Genomic DNA, 21,893 nt, shown 5'->3' with positions numbered 1-21,893 from the left:
TGATAGAGTGGAATGGGATTATCTGTGGGAGGTGTTGAGGAGATTTGGTTTTGGAGAGGGGTATGTTAGATGGGTGCAGCTGTTGTATAGGGCCCCAGTGGCGAGTGTGGTCACGAATGGACGGGGATCGGCATATTTTCGGCTCCATAGAGGGACAAGGCAGGGATGTCCTCTGTCCCCATTACTGTTTGCACTGGCGATTGAGCCCCTGGCGATAGCGCTGAGAGGTTCCAAGAGATGGAGGGGAATACTTAGGGGAGGAGAAGAACACCGGGTATCTTTATATGCGGATGATCTGCTACTATATGTGGCGGATCCGGCGGAGGGGATGCCAGAAATAATGCGGATACTTGGGGAGTTTGGGGATTTTTCAGGGTATAAATTGAACATGGGGAAGAGTGAGCTGTTTATGGTGCATCCAGGGGAGCAGAGTAGAGAAATAGAAGACCTACCGTTGAGGAAGGTAACAAGAGACTTTCGTTACCTGGGATCCAGATAGCTAAGAATTGGGGCACATTGCACAGGCTAAATTTAACGCGGTTGGTGGAACAGATGGAGGAAGATTTCAAGAGATGGGATATGGTAGCACTGTCAATGGCAGGGAGGGTGCAGGCGGTTAAGATGGTGGTCCTCCCGAGATTCCTCTTTGTGTTTCAGTGCCTCCCGGTGGTGATCACGAAGGCTTTTTTTAAAAGGATAGAAAAGAGCATCATGGGTTTTGTTTGGGCCGGGAAGACTCCGAGAGTGAGGAAGGGATTCTTACAGCGTAGTAGGGATAGGGGGGGGCTGGCATTACCGAGCCTAAGTGAGTATTATTGGGCCGCTAATATTTCAATGGTGAGTAAGTGGATGGGATAGGAGGAGGGAGCGGCGTGGAAGAGATTAGAGAGGGCGTCCTGTAGGGGGACCAGCCTGCAGGCTATGGTGACAGCCCCATTGCCGTTCTCACCGAGGAACTACACCACGAGCCCGGTGGTGGTAGCTACACTGAAGATTTGGGGACAGTGGAGATGACATTGGGGAAAGACCGGAGCATTGGGGGGGTCCCCGATAAGAAACAACCATAGGTTTGCCCCGGGGGGAATGGATGGGGGATATGGAATGTGGCAAAGAGCAGGAATAACGCAACTGAAAGATCTATTTGTGGACGGTAAGTTCGCAAGTCTGGGAGCGCTGACCGAGAAATATGGGTTGCCCCAAGGGAATGCATTCAGGTACATCAATTGAGGGCTTTTGCGAGGCAACAGGTGAGGGAATTCCTGCATCTCCCGACACAAGAGGTGCAGGACAGAGTCATCTCAAAGAAATGGGTGGGGGATGGTAAGGTGTCGGATATATATAGGGAAATGAGGGACGAAGGGGAGACTATGGTGGACGAACTAAAAGGGAAATGGGAAGAAGAGCTAGGGGAGGAGATCGAGGAGGGGCTGTGGGCAGATGCCCTAAACAGGGTAAACTCGTCGTCCTTGTGCGCCAGGCTAAGCCTGATTCAGTTTAAGGTATTACACAGGGCACATATGACTGGAACACGGCTCAGTAAATTTTTTGGGGTGGAGGATAGGTGTGCGAGGTGCTCGAGAAGCCCAGCGAATCATACCCATATGTTTTGGTCATGCCCGGCACTACAGGGGTTTTGGGTGGGGGTGACAAAGGCGCTTTCAAAAGTAGTAGGAGTCCGGGTCGAACCAAGCTGGGGGTTGGCTATATTTGGGGTTGCACAAGAGCCGGGAGTGCAGGAGGCGAGAGAGGCCGATGTTTTGGCCTTTGCGTCCCTAGTAGCCCGGCGCAGGATATTGCTAATGTGGAAAGAAGCCAAGCCCCCGGGGGTGGAGACCTGGATAAATGATATGGCGGGGTTCATAAAGCTAGAGCGGATTAAGTTCGTCCTAAGGGGGTCGGCTCAAGGGTTCACCAGGCGGTGGCAACCGTTCGTCGAATATCTTGCGGAAAGATAGATGGGGGAAAAAAGAAGGCAGCAGCAGCAGCCCAGGACTTGGGGGGGGGGGAGGGATGGGGGGGGGAGGGATGGGGGGGGGGGTGGGTGGGGGGGGGTATAGCCTGTGACAAGGCAGTTGCCAATTAGGGCTAGTTTTCATTTTTGTTATTTAATATTTATTTATTTGTTGTTTTTTGTTTATATGAAAAAGGTCATTATTATCTGTATTGTTATAATGTTGTGTAAAGGATGCACAATGTACTGTGTTGGTTGACCAAAAATTTTCAATAAAATATTTATTAAAAAAAAAAATAAGGGGTCTCCCATTTAAGATGGAGATGAGAAGTAATATTTTTGGATCAGGAAGTTTTTGGAACTCATTTCCCCAGGGAGGGAAATATTTTTAAGACGGAGGTACAATATGGACTAAAGAATGAGTTCTATGATGCAATAACCACTGCAGTGTAACAGAGTCCATGGGCGGGATTCTCCGACCTCCCGCCGGGTCAGAGAATCGCTGGGGGGGCGGGGGGGGGGTGGCGTGAATCCCGCCTCCGCTGGCCGCCGAATTCTCCAGCACCGTAGATTCGGCGGGGGTGGGAATCGCGCCGCGCCGGTGGGCCGGACCCGCCCCCCCCCCGGCGATTCTTCGGCCCGCGAAGGGCCGACGTCCCGATGCTTCTCTGCCAGTCCCACCGGCGTAAATTGAACCAGGTCCCTTACCGGCGGGACCTGGCGGTACGGACGGGCTCTGGGGTCCTGGGGGGGCGGGGCAATCTGGCCCACTGATCCACGGGCGGGCCTGTGCCGTGGGTGCACTCTTTTCCTACACGCCAACCATCAGCCTCCGCCATGGCCGGCGCAGAGGTGAACCTCCCTCTGCGCATGCGCGGGGATGACGTCAGCAGCCTCTGACGCTCCCGCGCATGTGCGGACTCGTGCTGGCTGGCGGAGTCCCTTCGGCCCCGGCTGGCGCAGCGCCAAAAGCCTTTCACACCAGCCGGAGGGGCACCAATCACTCCGGGGCTGGCCTAGCCCCTAAAGGTGCGGAGGATTCCGCACCTTTGGGGCGGCCCGACGCTGGAGTGGTTCACGGCACTCCGTCCCACCGGGACCCCCCCCGTCCTGCCGGGTAGGGGAGAATCCCGCCCCATATCTGTTTTAGTCTGAGTAACAAACTTCTCTGTTTACTACCCCTATTCCCAAATATCTAAAATTAGCCCTGGCTAGCTGAAACGGCAGCCTCTCGAAATCCGCTCCCACCCCCAAAGGGTGCACTGGAAAAAACCCCAAGTTGTCCATGTTCAATCTATATCCTGAGAAGGAACCAAACTTCTTAAGCACCCCCAGCATTACACCACATTATTAGAGGATCTGTGACATCTAACAACAAATCATCCGCATACAGGAGCACTCTATGCTCGTTCCCTCCCCTCTCGATACCCTTCCACTTGGCCAACGACCTAAATGTAATGGCCAATGGCTCAATCGCCAAAGCAAACAGTAACTAGGAAAGTGGGCATCCCTGCCTTGTGCTCCTATATAACTGAAAGTACCCTGAACTCAGTGTATTGGTACGGACACTCGCAGTGGGTGCCCTGTACAAAGGCCTAATCCATGAAATGAATTTAGGTCCAAAGCCAAATTGCCCCAATACCTCAAAAAGTTTCCCCACTTCACCCGGTCGAAGGCTTTCTCTGCGTCCACTGAGATGATTACCTCCAGATCGACCCCGAGGAGGGAGACAGCACCACATTCAGCAGTCTCCTAATGTTGTCCGACAACTGTCGGCCCTTAACAAAATCCGTCTGATCCTCAGAAATTACCTCCCGGCAGGCACCCCTCCAAACGGACAGCATTCAACAGAGAAATGGGCTGATATGTCCCACACTCCTTGGGATCTTTATCCTTTTTCAGGGAGATCGATGCCTGCGCCAGTGTGGCCTGGTAATACTCCCCGGAACAGAGAATCATTAAACATGTCCAACAGTTGTGGTCCCAACACAGTTGTGAACCATTTATAAAATTCCACAGGGAATCTGTCCTGGCCTGGTGTCTTCCCCAATTGCATGGAACAAATACATTTCATAACTTCCTCCAACCCAAGTGACAACTCCAGTACCCGCCTTCATTCCCTTTCCATATCCGGGAATACCAACCATTCCAGAAACTGTATGGTAGTCAAATCTTCCTCCGGAGGCTCAGGCTCGTTTCCCCCTGGTAGAAGGTCTCAAACATCCTTTTGACCTTCGGTGGAGCAGAAGCCAAGAGTCCCCAAGGGTCTTTAACTTGGACTATCTCCCGCGAGGCTGCCTGTCACCTCAACGGGTGAGCCAATATATGGTTAGCCTTCTCCCCATAATGTCCCTCTTGAGAATTGAGGTTGGCTCACCTCCTTCCCCATCAGCACTAACTCAAACTCCATCTGTAGTATCTTCCTCTCTACTAAGAGCTCCACTGTTGGGTCAGCAGAGTATTGGCGGTCCACCTCAAGGATGGAATCTACCAACCTCTGCCTCTCCACCTTACCAGACATATGGGCCTGAAATTGAATTATTGCCCCCCGATGCCGCATTCAATGCTTCCCAAAACGTGGCAAGGTGAAACCTCATTTTTATTCACATGTACATATTTCCAATTGCAGAAGCTATCCTCCCACAAAACCCCTCGTCCGCAAGCAGCTCAGTGTCCAACCTTCACATGGGTCTCTGAGAGCAGACCGTCTCCAACCACCTTATCCACATAGTATGAGGCATGGTCTGATATTACAACCCTGTCCCTACAACCCCACAAAGTAATGACTTTCCCACAACAAAGAAATCAATATGGGAGTAGATTCGATGCATGTGTGTAAAGAAGGAAACTCCTTCTCCCTTGGGTATCTAAATCTCCACGGGTACCCCACCCCATCTCTTCCATGAACATTTGCAGCTCCTTAGCCACCCCTGATCTGGTAAAGGATTTGGGGCTCGACTTATCTAGCCTGGCATCTAACATGCAATTAAAGTGCCCTCTAATATTAACTGATGAGAGTGAAGCTTGGGGATGGCCCATTTTGATGAAGCCCGTGTTGTCCTCGTTCTGCACATATACATTGACCAAGGCCACCGGAGCACCCACCAACACCCCACTCACTATCACATATCTCCCCCCTGAGTCCACCAAAATATTAGCCACCGAAAAGATCACCCGCTAACTGATCAGCACCATGGTTCCCCTCGTCCTCACATCAAAGCTTGAGTGGAACACTTGCCCCACCCACGCTTTCCGCAGCCTTGCCTGATCTCGAACTTTCAGATGTGCCTCCTTCAAACATCTGACTGGCCCAATTAACCCCCTCATGTTCCATGTAACCATCATGATTGGGGGTCACTGAGCTCCCCTCTGCCATTATCAGCCGTATCCCACCTGCAAGGAATTCTGACAGGGCCCCACCTCTCCTCAGCCCCTGACCCAATCAAGATGGACGCCGCCACCACTCCCCAAACCTGTACATCAACAACAAAACCTACATCAACAACAAAACCTTCATCAACAATCTACCCCCCCCCCACTCCTGACTCCTGCCCCCCCCAAGCACCGAACACCCCCCCCATCCAATCCCAACAACTTCAACCCCCTATCCCAAACAATGAAAACCCAACCCCCCGAGGCTTGTTACCTTAATGAACAAAAAAAACAAGAAACCCCAACCCATCCTTCCAGATAACCAGCCGGAACTCTCTACCTCACTTCGCTCCCGTTAACTAGAATCACTGCTATCAGGGTGAATCCCCAACTGGTGAAAAATCAAAGTTAAACACCCAATAAATCAACAAACTATGTGAACCCAACTTTAATAACAAACAATAAAGGAAGAAGAAACCCATACCTACACCCAAACCCTCTCCCCACAACATATTTCCAACAATACAACAATAAACATACCACCGATAAGCCGGAAGGAATACAGCAAAATTAAAAAAACAACCCTCAGGTGTAGTCAACAGCTTCATTCCATCCACCCCCAGCCCATGCTTCTTTATAAAGACATTCACCTCCTCCGGCATGTCAAAATAGTGATCCCTGCCTCTGAATGTGACCCGAAGGCGAGCCGGGTACACCACTCCAAACCACATTTTTCTCTTTCGCAGAGCCACCTTGGCCTTTTCCAACCCAGCACACCATTTTACCAGTTCTGCGCCAACGTCCTGATAGATTCTGACGGGACGACCCTCCCATCTATATTCTCAAGTATCCTTCACCCACCGCAGGATTCTTTTCTTATCCAAATACCTGTGAAGCTGGACTATGATCTGGTGGCTCCCCAGATCTGGGCTTCTGTCGCCGCGATCGGTGGGACCGGTATGTGTCGGAAGGGTTTGCGAAGACTCCCTCCCCCACCAAACATTTTGTCACAGAATCCATGGCACTAACATCTTCTATGCCTTCCGGCAGACCAATGATCCTCAGATTTTAGCCTCTGGAGTGATTCCCCAGGTCATCGACCTTGGCCTTCAATATCTTCTCATGCTCCGCCAACATCGCCACCTCTGCCTCCAAGGAGGCGATCCAGTCACTATAATCTGTGACCGTCTTTTCCATCTCCTGAATCGTTCTGCCCTGCGCCTCGAATGGGTGCCATATCCATCTCAATTGCCTTCACTAGGTCATCAGAGACCGCTTGTCTCTCTTTCTTAATGCCTGCATTGGGAATTCCACCAGCATCCCAGTTATCCACTGAGGACAACGACAGCACAGGAGCCTCTTCCATTTTCTCCCCTTCTGCGGCACAATGATCTTCCAAGTCAGATGAGGACCCATTATTCGATTTATTCTTCATATTATAACCTCCAGACATCACATACCGGAGGAGGAACCAAAATTCTAAAACTACACCACTTTTCTTCATAAACAGCCCCCATTAAATGGGCAAAAAGGGCCAAAAATCAAATCCCCAAGCAGGAGCCGCCGTATGTGTAACTATTCACCTCATCGCCACCATCAGAAGTCTCTCTGCTGATATTAATCACCTTACGTTCTGCACAGTAAATACTCCCTTGGTCACACTCTATTTCTGACATTAACTTGTACCTTCTGCTGTGAAGATCAACACAAAATATTTGTTCAATGTCTCAGTCATAGAATACCTACAGTGCAGAAGGAGTCTACACCCACCCTCTGAAAGAGCATCCTACCTAGGCCCACCCCCCTCCCTATCCCCGTAAACCTACCTAACATTTGACACGTCATCGATGAAGCCAAGCCCATCCCCACACCCCGGCTACTTGCCTTCAAACAACCGCGCAACCTCAAACAGACCATTGTTTGCAGCAAACTACCCAGCCTTCAGATCAGCGATCATGACACCACACAATCCTGCCATGGCAACCTCTGTAAGACATGTAAGATCATCGACATGGATACCACTATTACACGTGTGAACACCACCCACCAGGTATGTGGTACATACTCGTGCGACTCGGCCAACGTTGTCACCTCATACGCTGCAGGAAAGGATATTTCCCGAGGCGTGGTACATTGGCGAGACCATGCAGGCGCTGTGACAACAGATGAACGGGCATTGTGCACAACAATCACCAGGCAGGAATGTTCCCTTCAAGTCGGGGAACATTTCATCAGTCAAGGGCATTCAGCCTCTGATCTTCGGGTAAGCGTCTCCAAGGCGGCCTTCAGGACGCACGACAATGCAGAATCGCTGAGCAGAAACTGATAGCCAAGTTCCACACACATGAATACGGCCTCAACCGGGACATTGGATTCATGACTCACTAAATTAACCCTCACCATCTGCCCTGGGCTTGCGAAATCCTACCAACTGTCCTGCCTTGAGACAATTCACACCTCTTTAACCTGTGATTATCCCTCTCTCCAGCCGTTCCGTCTGGACCTGTAAAGACTTAATTACCTTCAAGACTCGCATTCAAAGCATCATCTTGCATCATTGGCTTTGTCTACATATGTGTTTGTGGAACCCACCTCTTCACTCACCTGATGAAGGAGCTACGCTTTGAAAGCTAGAGATTCCAAATAAACCTGTTGGACTTTAACCTGGTGTTGTAAGACTTCTTAAGGGGCTGGTTTAACATGGTGGGCTAAACAGCTGGCTTGTAATGCAGAACAAGGCAGCAGTGCAGGTTCAATTCCTGTACCGGCCTCCCTGAACAGGCACCGGAATGTGGCGACTAGGGGCTTTTCACAGTAACTTCATTGAAGCCTACTTGAGACAATAAGCGATTATTATTACTATGCCCACCCCAGTCCAAGCGGCATCTCCACATCGAAGCAGAGAGGCAGTTTACATCTAACAGCCAGGAGCCCAGTCCAGCATTTAGACACTGGTTTAGCTCAGTGGGCTAGACAACTGGTTTGTGATGCAGCACAAGGCCAGCAGCTCGGGCTCAATTCCCGTACCAGCTTACCCGAACAGGCGCCGGAATGTGGCGACTAGGGGCTTTTCACAGTAACTTCAGACTTGTGACGATAAAAGATTATTAAATCTGAGAGCCAAGGTCATGCAGAAACCACATAAAGGCAGTTTAAATATCTTCACAGGACCAAGAAAAGATGTTTCTCAGACATGACTATCTGCGCTGTATTGTGTGGTAATTATATGCCAGACCTGATTACTAGATTGACTTAAATTTGGATGTTGCTTTGGAAAGGGAAAGTATTAAAAAGTTCCGGGATCATAGCTACATTTTGGAAGAAGGGGTACATTCTACATAAAGTGTGTGCGTGTTTAGTGATTCATATACTTAAAGGACTTAGAGTATTGTAGTCCCAATTCATTAGCATTATTCTTTTCTTTAATTTAAAGAAATAGGCTTCAATAATTGTTACATGATGACATGGGCAGGTTATTCTCACTTGGGCTTCACTTGACTCCTCACACGTTCCAAGAAAAACAAAGCTATTCATCCCCATAACTGGTATTCCAAACTGGGATACCCTCGCAGATACTATCAGTGTTCTTAGTGACACCACGTGCAAAGACCATGTTCCTTTCCTTGCAGGAACATCACCTGATCAGCCTGGCTCATCTACTAGCAGGGTCCCACTGTCCACCCTCGGCATGACCTCTGAGAAGATGTTGGAGAAAGACACCAAAGATGCTTCATGGCTATCATCCACACCATCCATGAACGCAGAGACACACATCTCGGTGGGTGAACTTAACAGGCAGGCTTCTGGGTCACTATCTGGTGAGCACCACACTGCTTCTAATGCACATCATGTGGCGGCAGGAACGTCTTAGGGATCATACAGTTGGAAGTCTGCTGGATTCCAGGGTTCAGCTGTGCCCCAGCCAGGTGCTGTGCCTCTGCACAAATTCATCCCTCAGCTGCGTGACATGCAAAGGCAGAGCCGGGAATACCAGGAGGGGCTATCAGCCAATCTGAATCCCTCCCTTCCTGATACCAGCACAATTCAAGCACAGCAGGCAGAACAGGGTGATGCAGTAACACATGTGCCATCCGAAAGTATGCCATGGCCCTCCAAAGAATGCCCATCAAGGGCATCTTGGGCAACAGGGCATGGAAGGCAGCAGGCAGCCTCCGCCTCTGATGTGCATCCTGGGGGGATACCTTGATCTAGTGGAAGGGTACGCAAGGCTAAGGAATTGTAGGGGTACAGTGTGGGCATGGGTGGCGTTACCACCAGTTATTTATATCATGTAGGCATTGAGGACCGTAGTGTTAGAAATGAACAATTCACACCTTAGAGTTTGTTTTAATTAGAAGGGTTTTATACCTCAATATTCTAAACCTTACAAATTGGCGCTCGTCGTTGGGCCTGATGTTGAGAAAGGCTAAAACCAAATAACTGGTAATGATATTAAGTGGGATCTTGGTCTAATTAGCCTGATAAACGTTTTGGATTCAGAGAAGGGAACTTGTAAGGGGAGAGCCGGTCTTAGATCCTCTAGATCAGTGAATAAGATGTAATTTTTGATGGGAGGTAATACTTTGTACAAAGGCAGAGGAGTAATGTCAGAATATAAGAGGAAAGCTTTAATGTTTTTAACCTTAAAGGAAAAGCTGGACAGGGCATGTGTAGTTGATGACATCAAAGAATTACTGAATGTATGTCCTACCTGTTCAGAATTTGAGTTGCAAATTCTGTCCGAGGGCATTCTGGCATTCATTCAACGTATGATAAAGTAAAAATAGTTATTATTGGACCATGTGTTTAAACTGGTCATTTATGGAGTTGTAGCTATTGTTTGTATGCAAAGAGATGGTTATAAATATGCAAGCGCCATTGAGAATGGTTACATGTCACAGTAAAGTTAACATGCTGTGTAAAATGAAAATTTCATGGTTGAGCAGGTTTCTGTCTGTGTGATTTTTCTTGTCTGTGGGTTTATGTCTAGTGCCTGTGTCATTGAATTGTATTAGTTAACTCTCTGTGGTCTGGCTCTGGTTGTGTTAGTTATTATGAAGTTGCTTGTTTCATGTGTGCCTGTAGTTATATTAGGTTGAGTGAGGAGAAGGATAAGCGATGATAAAACGATAAAGGAGTTGGTAAAGCAATTGCTGTATTCTGGCGGGAGAGTGTTGATTCTGGGGCAATGGAATATGATGCTTTACACTTTGTTTTAAGTTCAAAGGCCCCCCTTATGATTCTGAAAATGTTTAACTCACTTTTTTATATAATTCTTGAGAATTTACCTTTTTCTACAGTCTTAATAAGAGTTTTCGAAGAAAAAAGAGGGAAAACTACGGTCTTAAGCCATTTTCTTTAAATATTCTATTTTTACTTCAGTTTTAATTGTCAAGATTGAATGAAAGTCTTCACCTGAATCATTCTGGGACCAGTGTTCTAGCGAATATGATAAATAGGTTGGTCACAAGGACTTTAAACTAGCAAGTTGGGGGGAAGGGAAGTGTAAAGCTATGGACAGTATAATGGCTATTGGAGATCAAGGCAGCAGGTTACGTGAAAGGTTATTATGTAGAGATATGGGTTCAAAGACAAGGAAAATTAGGAGAAAGGGTAAGAGGAAAAATAAATTGCGAAAAGTCACTGATCAAGGTGTTAGGATTCATAACAAAGACATAACAAACAGCATAAGTGTACTTTACCTGAATGCTCGTAGTATACAAAATAAGGTAAATGAGTTAAATATCCAAGGGTATCAGACTATACGAAAGGATAGAATGGACGGTAAGGGCGGTGGTGTAGCTTTGTTGTTTAAGGATGGCATCCGGGCAATAGTAAGGGATGATATTGGTGCTATGAAGGACAAGGTTGAATCAATTTGGGTGGAAATCAGGAATAGTAAGGCGAAAAGGTCACTGATAGGAGTAGTCTATAGGCAACCAAATAGTAACAGGATGGTAGGGCAGGCAATAAGCAAAGAAATAACGGATGCATGTAGAAATGGTACAGCGGTTATCATGGGAGATTGTAATCTGCATATCGATTGGTTTAACCAGGTTGGTAAAGGCAGCCTTGAGGAGGAGTTTATAGAATGTGCCCGGGATAATTTCCTGGAACAGTATGTAATGGAACCTACAAGGGAACAAGCGATCCTAGATCTGGTCCTGTGTAATGAGGCAGGATTGATTAATGATCTCATAGTTCGGGATCCTCTTGGAAGGAGCGACCACAATATGGTGGAATTTAAAATACAGTTGGAGAATGACAAGGTAAAATCAAACACTAATGTTTTGTGCTTAATCAAAGGCGATTACAATGGGATGAGAGAAGAACTAGCTAAGGTAGACTGGGAGCAAAGACTTCATGGTGAAGCAGTTGAGGAACAGTGGAGAACCTTCCGAGCGTTCTTTCACAGTGTTCAGAAAAGGTTCATACCGACAAAAAAGAAAGACGGTAGAAAGGGGAAAAATCGACCGTGGATATCTAAGGAGGTGAGGGAGAGAATCAAATTGAAGGAAAAAACATACAAAGTGGCAACAATTAGTGGGAGACTAGAGGACTGGGAAGTCTTTAGGGGACAACAGAAAGCTACTAAAAAAGCCATAAAGAAGAGTAAGGTAGACTATGAAAGTAAACTGGCTCAGAACATAAAAACAGATAGTAAAAGCTTCTACAAATATATAAGACAAAAAAAAGTGGCTAAGGTAAATATTGGTCCTTTGGAAGATGAGAAGGGAGATTTAATAATAGGAGACGGGGAAATGGCTGAGGAGCTGAACAGGTTTTTTGGGTCAGTCTTCACAGTGGAGGACACAAATAACATGCCAATGACTGATGGAAATAAGGATATGATAGGTGAGGACCTTGAGATGATTGTAATCACTAAGGAGGCAGTCGTAGACAAGTCTCCTGGCCCTGATGAGATGCATCCCAGAGTGTTAAAAGAGATGGCTAGGGAAATTGTAAACGCACTAGTGATAATTTATCAAAATTCACTAGTCTCTGGGGTGGTCCCAGAGGATTGGAAAGTAGCAAACGTGACACCACTGTTTAAAAATGGAGGTAGGCAGAAAGCAGGTAATTATAGGCCGGTAAGCTTAACTTCGGTTGTAGGGAAAATGCTGGAATCCATCATTAAGGAGGAAATAGCGGGGCACCTGGAGGGAAATTGTCCCATTGGGCAGACGCAGCATGGGATCACAAAGGGTAGGTCGTGTCTGACTAATTTGGTAGAATTTTTTGAGGACGTTACCAGTGCAGTAGATAACGGGGAGCCAATGGATGTGGTATATCTGGATTTCCAGAAAGGTTTTGACAAGGTGCCACACAAAAGGTTGCTGCATAAACTAAAGATGCATGGTGTAGCGCACAAAGACTCCGAGAGACGAATAGAGTGAAGTCGATGAGGCTTTATTAAGTGTGACTGTTCCCCCGCAGTTCAGTAGTAGACTGCGTGGGGGGAGGACTCCTGGTTCTTATACTCCGCCTTCAGGGCAGAGCTAGAGGTCAACGGCCAACAAGGACCCGGGATCTGTCAGCCAATGACATCACGGCTTCACAGTCCCACATGACCCCTAATGCATACTACCACATTCACCCCTTGTTAAAAATGAACCCGGCGGGGTGATGCTTCGCATGGTGGTAAGGGTTTACAAGGCTGGTCCTGGGAGGAAAACTTTTGCATGTTATTACAGTATGTACAAGGTTGTTTTTTTTCGAACTATTTACAGTAATCGTCAGGAGAAAAAGACAAAATGTTCTCGTTAAAAGTCCACATATTGTAGTGTTAGATCGACGCCACGAGTCGGTCGGGCGGTCTGGTCGTCCGTGTCGATCGCCTCGGCCCCGGTGGTGGTGGTGGTGCTTGTTCCGGTGTTGTCGTCTCCGGGAGCCTTACGGTTTCAGCTTGGACTTCACTCCTGGTCGGGCCTGGGAGGAGGACCGATCCTCCTGGGAAGGGGGCGGTCGCGGGGTGCGGCGGTGGCAGGAAGGGGGTGATTGGTGTCGGGGGGGGTGTGTGTGTTGCTGGCGGGCACCAGATCTCGCAGGGAGACCGTGTCCTGTCGGCCGTCGGGGTACTCCACGTAAGCGTACTGCGGGTTCGCGTGAAGGAGGTGAACCCTTTCGACCAACGGGTCCGACTTGTGCGCCCGCACATGTTTTCGGAGCAAGATGGGTCCTGGGGCCGCCAGCCAGGTCGGCAGCGACGCTCCAGAGGAGGACTTCCTGGGGAAGACAAGGAGGCGCTCATGAGGCATTTGGTTAGTGCTAGTACACAGTAGTGACCGGATGGAGTGGAGGGCGCCCGGGAGGACCTCCTGCCACCGTGAAACCGGGAGGTCCCTGGACCGTAGGGCCAGTAGGACGGTCTTCCAGACCGTGCCGTTCTCCCTCTCTACTTGCCCGTTCCCCCGCGGGTTGTAGCTGGTCGTCCTGCTCGAGGCTATACCGTTGCTGAGCAGGAACTGGCGCAGCTCGTCACTCATGAAGGAGGACCCCCTGTCGCTGTGGACGTATGCGGGGCAACCGAACAGTGTGAATATGGTGTTCAGGGCTTTAATGACTGTGGCCGCGGTCATGTCAGGGCAGGGGATGGCGAATGGGAAGCGGGAGTACTTGTCCACCACATTAAGGAGTATGTGTTACGGTCGGTGGAGGGGAGGGGTCCTTTGAAATCCAGACTAAGGCGTTCAAAGGGGCGAGAAGCCTTAATCAGGTGCGCACCATCCGGCCTGAAAAAATGCGGTTTGCACTCTGCGCAGATGTGGCAGTTCCTTGTGACTGTATGGACCTCCTCCAAAGAGTATGGGAGGTTGCGGGACTTAATAAAGTGGTAGAACCGAGTGACCCCCGGGTGGCAGAGGTCCTCGTGGAGGGTTTGGAGGCGGTTAATTTGTGCGTTGGCACATGTGCCGCGGGATAGGGCATCGGACGGCTCGTTCAGCTTTCCGGGACGATACAAGATCTCGTAGTTGAACGTGGAGAGCTCGATCCTCCACCTTAAGATCTTGTCGTTTTTGATTTTGCCCCGGTTTTCCTTATCGAACATGAAGGCTACCGACCGTTGGTCTGTGAGGAGAGTGAATCTCCTGCCGGCCAGGTAATGCCTCCAATGTCGCACCGCTTCCACTATGGCTTGGGCTTCCTTTTCCACTGAGGAGTGGTGGATTTCTGAAGCGTGGAGGGTTCGGGAGAAAAAGGCCACGGGTCTGCCCGCTTGGTTAAGGGTGGCCGCTAGAGCTACGTCGGAGGCGTCGCTCTCGACCTGGAAGGGGAGGGACTCGTCGATGGCGCGCATCGTGGCCTTTGCGATATCCGCTTTGATGCGGCTGAAGGCCTGGCAAGCCTCTGTCGACAGAGGGAAGGTCGTGGTCTGTATTAGGGGGCGGGCCTTGTCTGCATACTGGGGGACCCACTGGGCGTAGTATGAAAAGAACCCCAGGCAGCGTTTTAGGGCTTTTGAGCAGTGCGGGAGGGGAAATTCCATGAGGGAGCGCATACGTTCGGGATCGGGGCCTATTATCCCATTGCGCACTACGTAGCCCAGGATGGCTAGCCGGTTGGTGCTAAAAACGCACTTGTCCTCGTTGTACGTGAGGTTCAAGGCTTTAGCGGTCTGGAGGAATTTTTGGAGGTTGGCGTCGTGGTCCTGCTGATCGTGGCCACAGATGGTTACATTGTCGAGATACGGGAACGTGGCCCGCAACCCGTGTTGATCAACCATTCGGTCCATCTCTCGTTGGAAGACCGAGACCCCGTTTGTGACGCCAAATGGGACCCTTAGGAAATGGTATAATCGCCCGTCTGTCTCGAAGGCTGTGTACTTGCGGTCACTTGGGCGGATGGGGAGCTGATGGTAGGCGGACTTGAGGTCCACGGTGGAGAAGACCTTATATTGGGCAATCCGATTGACCATGTCGGATATGCGGGGGAGAGGGTACGCGTCTAGTTGTGTGTACCTATTGATGGTCTGGCTATAGTCTATGACCATCCTTTGCTTCTCCCCTGTCTTTACTAATACCACCTGTGCTCTCCAGGGAATATTGCTGGCCTGGATTATGCCTTCCTTCAGTAGCCGCTGGACTTCGGACCAAATGAAGGTCCGGTCCTGGGCGCTGTACCGTCTGCTCCTAGTGGCGACGGGTTTGCAATCCGGGGTGAGGTTTGCAAACAAGGATGGGGGCTGAACCTTGAGGGTTGCGAGGCCGCAGATAGTGAGTGGGGGTATTGGGCCGCCGAATTTGAAGGTTAGGCTCTGTAGATTGCACTGGAAGTCTAATCCCAGTAATATGGGGGCGCAGATTTGGGGACGAACGGAGAGCCTGTAGTTTTTGAACTCCCTCCCTTGCACCGTTAGGGTAACTATGCAGAAGCCTTTGATCTGTACGGAGTGGGATCCTGCAGCTAGGGAAATCTTTTGTGCGCTGGGACGGATGGTCAAAGAACAGCGTCTTACCGTGTCGGGGTGGATAAAGCTCTCCGTGCTCCCGGAGTCGACCAGGCATGGTGTCTCGTGCCCGTTTATCAGCACCGTTGTCGTCGTCGTCTGGAGCGTCCGGGGCCGTGCTTGGTCCAGCGTCATTGAAGCCAGCCGTGGTTGTAATGGTTGAGCGTCTTCTTCGAACCCCGTGGAGCCGTCGATGCTGGGGTCCGTTGTTGCCGTCCAAGATGGCGTCGGGGGTGAACAAGATGGCTGCCCCCAAGCATCGCACATGGCTGGGGGGTCACAAGATGGCGGCGGGGGTGGACCAAATGGCCGCCCCCATGCGTCGTACAGGTCTAGGGTGGTCCAAGATGGCGGCGCCCCTCCTCCCCTCGTGGTGGCCGGGACACAAAATGGCAGCGCCTGCGGGTCGCACATGGGGCGCTGGGGGGGTTGGGGAGCGTTAGGAACACGCAGGACTCCCTCTTCTCTGGGGACAGCGGTGGCCGGGACCCAAAGTGGTAGCGCCGGCGGGTCATACATGGGGCGCGGGGGGTGGGGGGGGGGGTTGGGGAGCGTAAAAGGCGTGCAGGGCTCCCTGTTCTCCGGGGAGAGCGGTGGTCGGGACCCAAGGTGGTTGCGCCTGCGGGTCGTACATGGGGCGCTGGGGGGGGGGGGGGGGTTGGGGAGCGTAAAAGGCGTGCAGGGCTCCCTGTTCTCCTGGGACCGCGGTGACCTCCCAGGTCCGGCACACAGCCGCGAAATGGCCCTTTTTCCCGCAGCTCTTACAGATCGCTGCGCGGGCCGGGCAGCGCTGCCGGGGGTGTTTCACCTGGCCGCAGAAATAGCAGCGGGCTCCCCCGATGCGACTTGGCGTTTGAACCGCGCAAGCCTGTGGGGTGTCCGGGGGGGGGGATGGGTTTGTCGCGACGGGTGCGTACGGAGCCCAATGGGCTGCCGCGCGGTCGGGGCCGTAGGCGCGGGTGTTTCGCGCGGCCACGTCTAGGGAGGCTGCTAGGGCCCGGGCCTCTGAGAGTCCTAGCGACTCTTTTTCTAAAAGTCTTTGGCGGATTTGGGAGGAGTTCATACCTGCCACAAAAGCATCGCGCATTAACATGTCCGTGTGTTCATTTGCGTTCACCGGCGGGCAGCTGCTGGCCCGTCCCAAAATTAGTAGCACGGCGTAGAATTCATCTATCGATTCTCCGGGACTTTGCCATCTCGTTGCGAGTTGATAGCGAGCGTAGATCTGGTTTACTGGGCGAACATAGAGACTTTTTAGTGCTGCGAACGCCGTCTGGAAATCCTCTGTGTCTTCGATGAGAGAGAAAATCTCCGTGCTTAACCTCGAGTGCAGGACCTGTAGTTTTTGGTCTTCTGTGACCCGGCCGGGGGCCGTTCTGAGGTAGGCCTCGAAACAAGTCTGCCAGTGCTTGAAAGCTGCTGCTGCGTTCACTGCGTGGGGGCTGATCCTCAGGCATTCCGGGGTGATCCTGAGCTCCATAGTCCTTTAGTCACGCTTAATAAATTGTAGCGCACAAAGACTCCGAGAGACGAATAGAGTGAAGTCGATGAGGCTTTATTAAGCGTGACTGTTCCCCCGCAGTTCAGTAGTAGACTGCGTGGGGGGAGGACTCCTGGTTCTTATACTCCGCCTTCAGGGCAGAGCTAGAGGTCAACGGCCAACCAGGACCCGGGATCTGTCAGCCAATGACATCACGGCTTCACAGTCCCACATGACCCCTAATGCATACTACCACACATGGCATTGAGGGTAAAGTGGTAGCATGGGTAGAGGATTGGTTAACTAACAGAAAGCACAGAGTGGGGATAAATGGGTGTTTCTCTGGTTGGCAACCTGTAACTAGTGGGGTCCCTCAAGGATCAGTGTTGAGCCCGCAGTTGTTCACAATTTCCATAGACTATTTGGAGTTGGGGACCAAGTGCAATGTGTCAAAGTTTGCAGACGACACTAAGATGAGCGGTATAGCAAAAAGTGCAGAGGATACCGGAAGTCTGCAGAAGGATTTGGATAGGTTAGGTGAATGGGCTAGAGTCTGGCAGATGGAATTCAATGTTGCCAAGTGTGAGGCTATCCATTTTGGGAGGAATAACAGCAGAATGGATTATTATTTAAACGGTAAGATGTTAAAACATGCTGCTGTGCAGAGGGACCTTGGTGTGCTGGTGCACGAGTCGCAAAAAGTTGGTGTGCAGGTGCAACAGGTGATTAAGAAGGCTAATCGAGTTTTGTCTTTCATTGCTAGAGGGATGGAGTTCAAGACTAGTGAGGTTATGCTGCAATTGTATAGGGTGCTGGTGAGGCCGCATCTGGAGTATTGTGTTCAGTTTTGGTCTCCTTACCTGAGAAAGGACATATTGGCACTGGAGGGAGTGCAGAGGAGATTCACTAGGTTGATCCCAGAGTTGAGGGGATTAGATTATGACGAGAGGTTGAGTAGACTGGGACTGTACTCATTGGGGTTTAGAAGGATGCGGGGGGAGCTTATTGAGACATATAAAATTATGAAGGGAATAGATAGGATAGATGCGGGCAGGTTGTTTCCACTAGTCGGGGAAAGCAGAACTAGGGGGCATAGCCTCAAAATAACGGGAGGTAGATTTAGGACGGAGTGTAGGAGGAACTTCTTCACCCAAAGGGTTTTGAATCTCTGGAATTCCTTGCCCAGTGAAGCAGTTGAGGTTCCTTCTTTAAACGTTTTTAAGAAAAAGATAGATACCTTTCTAAAGAATAAAGGGATTCGGGGATATGGTGTATGGGCCGGAGAGTGGAGCTGAGTCCACAAAGATCAGCCATAATCTCATTAAATGGCGGAGCAGGCTCGAGGGGCCAGATGGCCTACTCCTGTTCCTAGTTCTTATGTTCTCATGTTCTTATGAAAGCAAAATGTTGTGGCGATGTGTGAATATGTAAGCTTCCATGAATGATGAGAGTGTGTGTGTCTAATAAACGATTTGTGTGGATTTTTCTTTGTTGGGTTGCTGGCTGTAATGTTTCAATGTTACGTTTTCCCTCATTTGTGATTTTGTGAAAGTATATACTCAATACTGAGTTTAAAATCAAATGAGAGTTGTGAGTTGGATTAAAAGTGTAATTTGAAAGAAGGTAAATGTTTGAAATTCCTTAATCTTGGGTATATGATTGCTGGCCACAATCACTGCTCAATATATATATATATATATATATATATATATATACAAGAATGTATCCAGAGAGAGACTAACAATGATCAACATTTTGGAAGTTACTTTGAACACAATTTTCAGGAAGAAAAAAATCAAATTGGAATTTGGAAATAACCAGTTTGAGCTTAGAAAAGTCCGAGGTACTCGTAGTTCAAAATTGTGATAAAAAGAGGATCTAAACATGGAAACGTAGAAAATAGAAGCAGGAGGAGGCCATTCGGCCCATCGAGCCTGCTCCATCATTCATTATGATCATGGCTGATCATCAAGTTCAATACCCTGATCCTGCCTCCCCTCCATATCCCGTGATCCCTTTAGCCCCAAGAGCAATATCTAAATCCTTCTTGATGTGGAGATGCCGGCGTTGGACTGGGATGAGCACAGTACGAAGTCTTACAACACCAGGTTAAAGTCCAACAGGTTTGTTTCGATGTCACTAGCTTTCGGAGCGCTGCTCCTTCCTCAGGTGAGGAAGGAGCAGTGCTCCGAAAGCTAGTGACATCGAAACAAACCTGTTGGACTTTAACCTAGTGTTGTAAGACTTCGTACTGTAAATCCTTCTTGAAATTACACATTGTTTTGGCCTCAACTATTTTCTGTGGTCGTGAATTCCACAGATACGCCACTCTCTGCATGAAGAGATTTCTCCTCACCTCAGTCCTAAAAGGTTTACCCCTTTCCCTCAAACCCCTAGTTATGGACCCCGACCAATGGAAACATTCTTTCTGAATCTACCCTGTCTAATCCTGTTAGAACTTTGTAAGTTTCGATGAGACCCCTCTCACTCTTCTAAACTCCAATGAATATCATAGAATTTGATTATCATACAATTTACAGTGCAGAAGGAGGCCATTCGGCCCATCGAGTCTGCACCGGCTCTTGGAAAGAGCACCCTACCCAAGGTCAACACCTCCACCCTTTCCCCATAACCCAGTAACCTTATCCAACACTAAGGGCAATTTTGGACACAAAGGGCAATGTTTAATGGCCAATCCACCTAACCTGCACATCTTTGGACTGTGGGAGGAAACCGGAGCACCCGGAGGAAACCCACGCACACACGGGGAGGATGTGCAGACTCTGCACAGACAGTGACCCAAGCCGGAATCGAACCTGAAACCCTGGAGCTGTGAAGCAATTGTGCTATCCACAATGCTACCGTGCATATAATCGGAACTAATTTAGCCTCTCCTCTGATGACAGTCCCGGCATCCCAGGAATCAGCCTGGTAAACCTTTGCTGCGCTCCCTCCATAGCAAGAACATCCTTCCTCGGATAAAGACACCAAAACTGCACACAATATTCCCATGTGTGGCCTCACCGATATCCTATACAACGGCAGTAAAACATCCCTATTCCTACATTCAAATTCTCTCACTATGAAGGCCAACATACCATTTGCCTTCTTTACTGCCTACTGTACCTGCTTACTTTCAGTGACTGATGCACAAGGAGACCAAGATCTTGCTGAATATCCACCTCTCTCAATTTACACTCATTCAAATAATAATCTGTTTTCCTATTTTTGCTACCGAAGTGGATAACCTCACATTTATCCACATTATTACTGCATCTGCATGCATGTCCCCACTCACACAACCTATCCAAATCACACTGAAGCATCTCTGCATCCTCCTCACAGCTAACCCTCCCACCCAACTTTGTATCATCTGCAAATGTGGAGATAATATATTTGGATCCCTCGTCCTGTCATTAGTATATAATGTGAACAGTTGGGGACCTAGCACAAATTGCTGTGGTGCCTGACTAGTCACTGCCTGCCAATCAAAAAAAGACCCATTTATTCCAACTTTTTGCTTCCTATCTGCTAACCAGCTATTTATCCATCTCAAGACACTACCCGTAATCCCATGCGCTTTAACTTTACATATTAACCTGATATGTGAGACCTTGTCAAAAGCCTTCTGAAAGTCTAAATAAACATTATCCACCGGGTTCTTCCTGGTCAACTCTACTAGTTACATTTTCAAAGAATTCTAGTAGATTTGTCAAGCATGATTTTCCTTTCGTAAATCCATGCTGACTTTGTCTGATTCCACCACTGTTCGGGTACACTGAGGGAGAATTCAGAATGTCCAAATCACCGAACACCTTTTGGGACTTGTGGGAGGAAACCGGAGCACCCGGAGGAAACCCACACAGGCGCAGAGAGAACGTGTAGACTCCGCACAGACAGTGATCCAATCTGGGAATCAAACCTGGGATCCTGGTGCTGTGAAGCAACTGTGCTAACCACTGTGCTACCGTGCCACCTTCTTGTGATGCAGATTATCAGGCCCTGCAGATTTTTCCACTTTCAATCTCATTAATTTCCCCAAAACCATTTCTTTACTGATACTAATTTCCCTCAGCTCGTGAGGGAACTTGTGTTTCCCAAAACTTTCAGTACATTTTTCATGTCGTCCTTTCTGAAGACAGAAGCAAAGTACGAATTTAGTTCCTCAGACACTTTTTTGTTCCCTGTTCTGAATTCCCCCATTTCTGGCTGTAGGGGCCTACATTAGTTTTTATTAATCTTTTTCTCTTTACATACCTTTCGAAACACTTATAGTCAGTTTATATGTTCCCGCTAATTTACTTTCAAATTGTATTTTCCCCTTCTTAATCAATCCCTTGGTTTGCCGTTGCTGAATTTTAAAATGTTCCCAATTCTCAGGTCTGCTGCTTTTTCTTGTTAACTTGTAAGCCTCTTCTTTGAATCTAATACTATCTCTAATTTCCCTTGTAAACCATGGTTTGGCCACATTTCCCTTTCTACTCCTTCGCCAAATAGGTATAAACAACTTTTGGAGTTCACATATTCATTCCTTGAATGCCTGCCGTTGCCTGTCCACTGACCTTCCTTTCAGTAATTTTCCCAGTCCGTCACTGCCAACTCATGCCTTATGCCATCATAGTTACCTTTATTGAGGTTGAGAA

This window comes from Scyliorhinus torazame, chromosome 11 (assembly GCF_047496885.1).
Source record: "Scyliorhinus torazame isolate Kashiwa2021f chromosome 11, sScyTor2.1, whole genome shotgun sequence".
Classification (NCBI taxonomy): domain Eukaryota; kingdom Metazoa; phylum Chordata; class Chondrichthyes; order Carcharhiniformes; family Scyliorhinidae; genus Scyliorhinus; species Scyliorhinus torazame.
Note: the sequence above shows the minus strand (reverse complement) of the source record.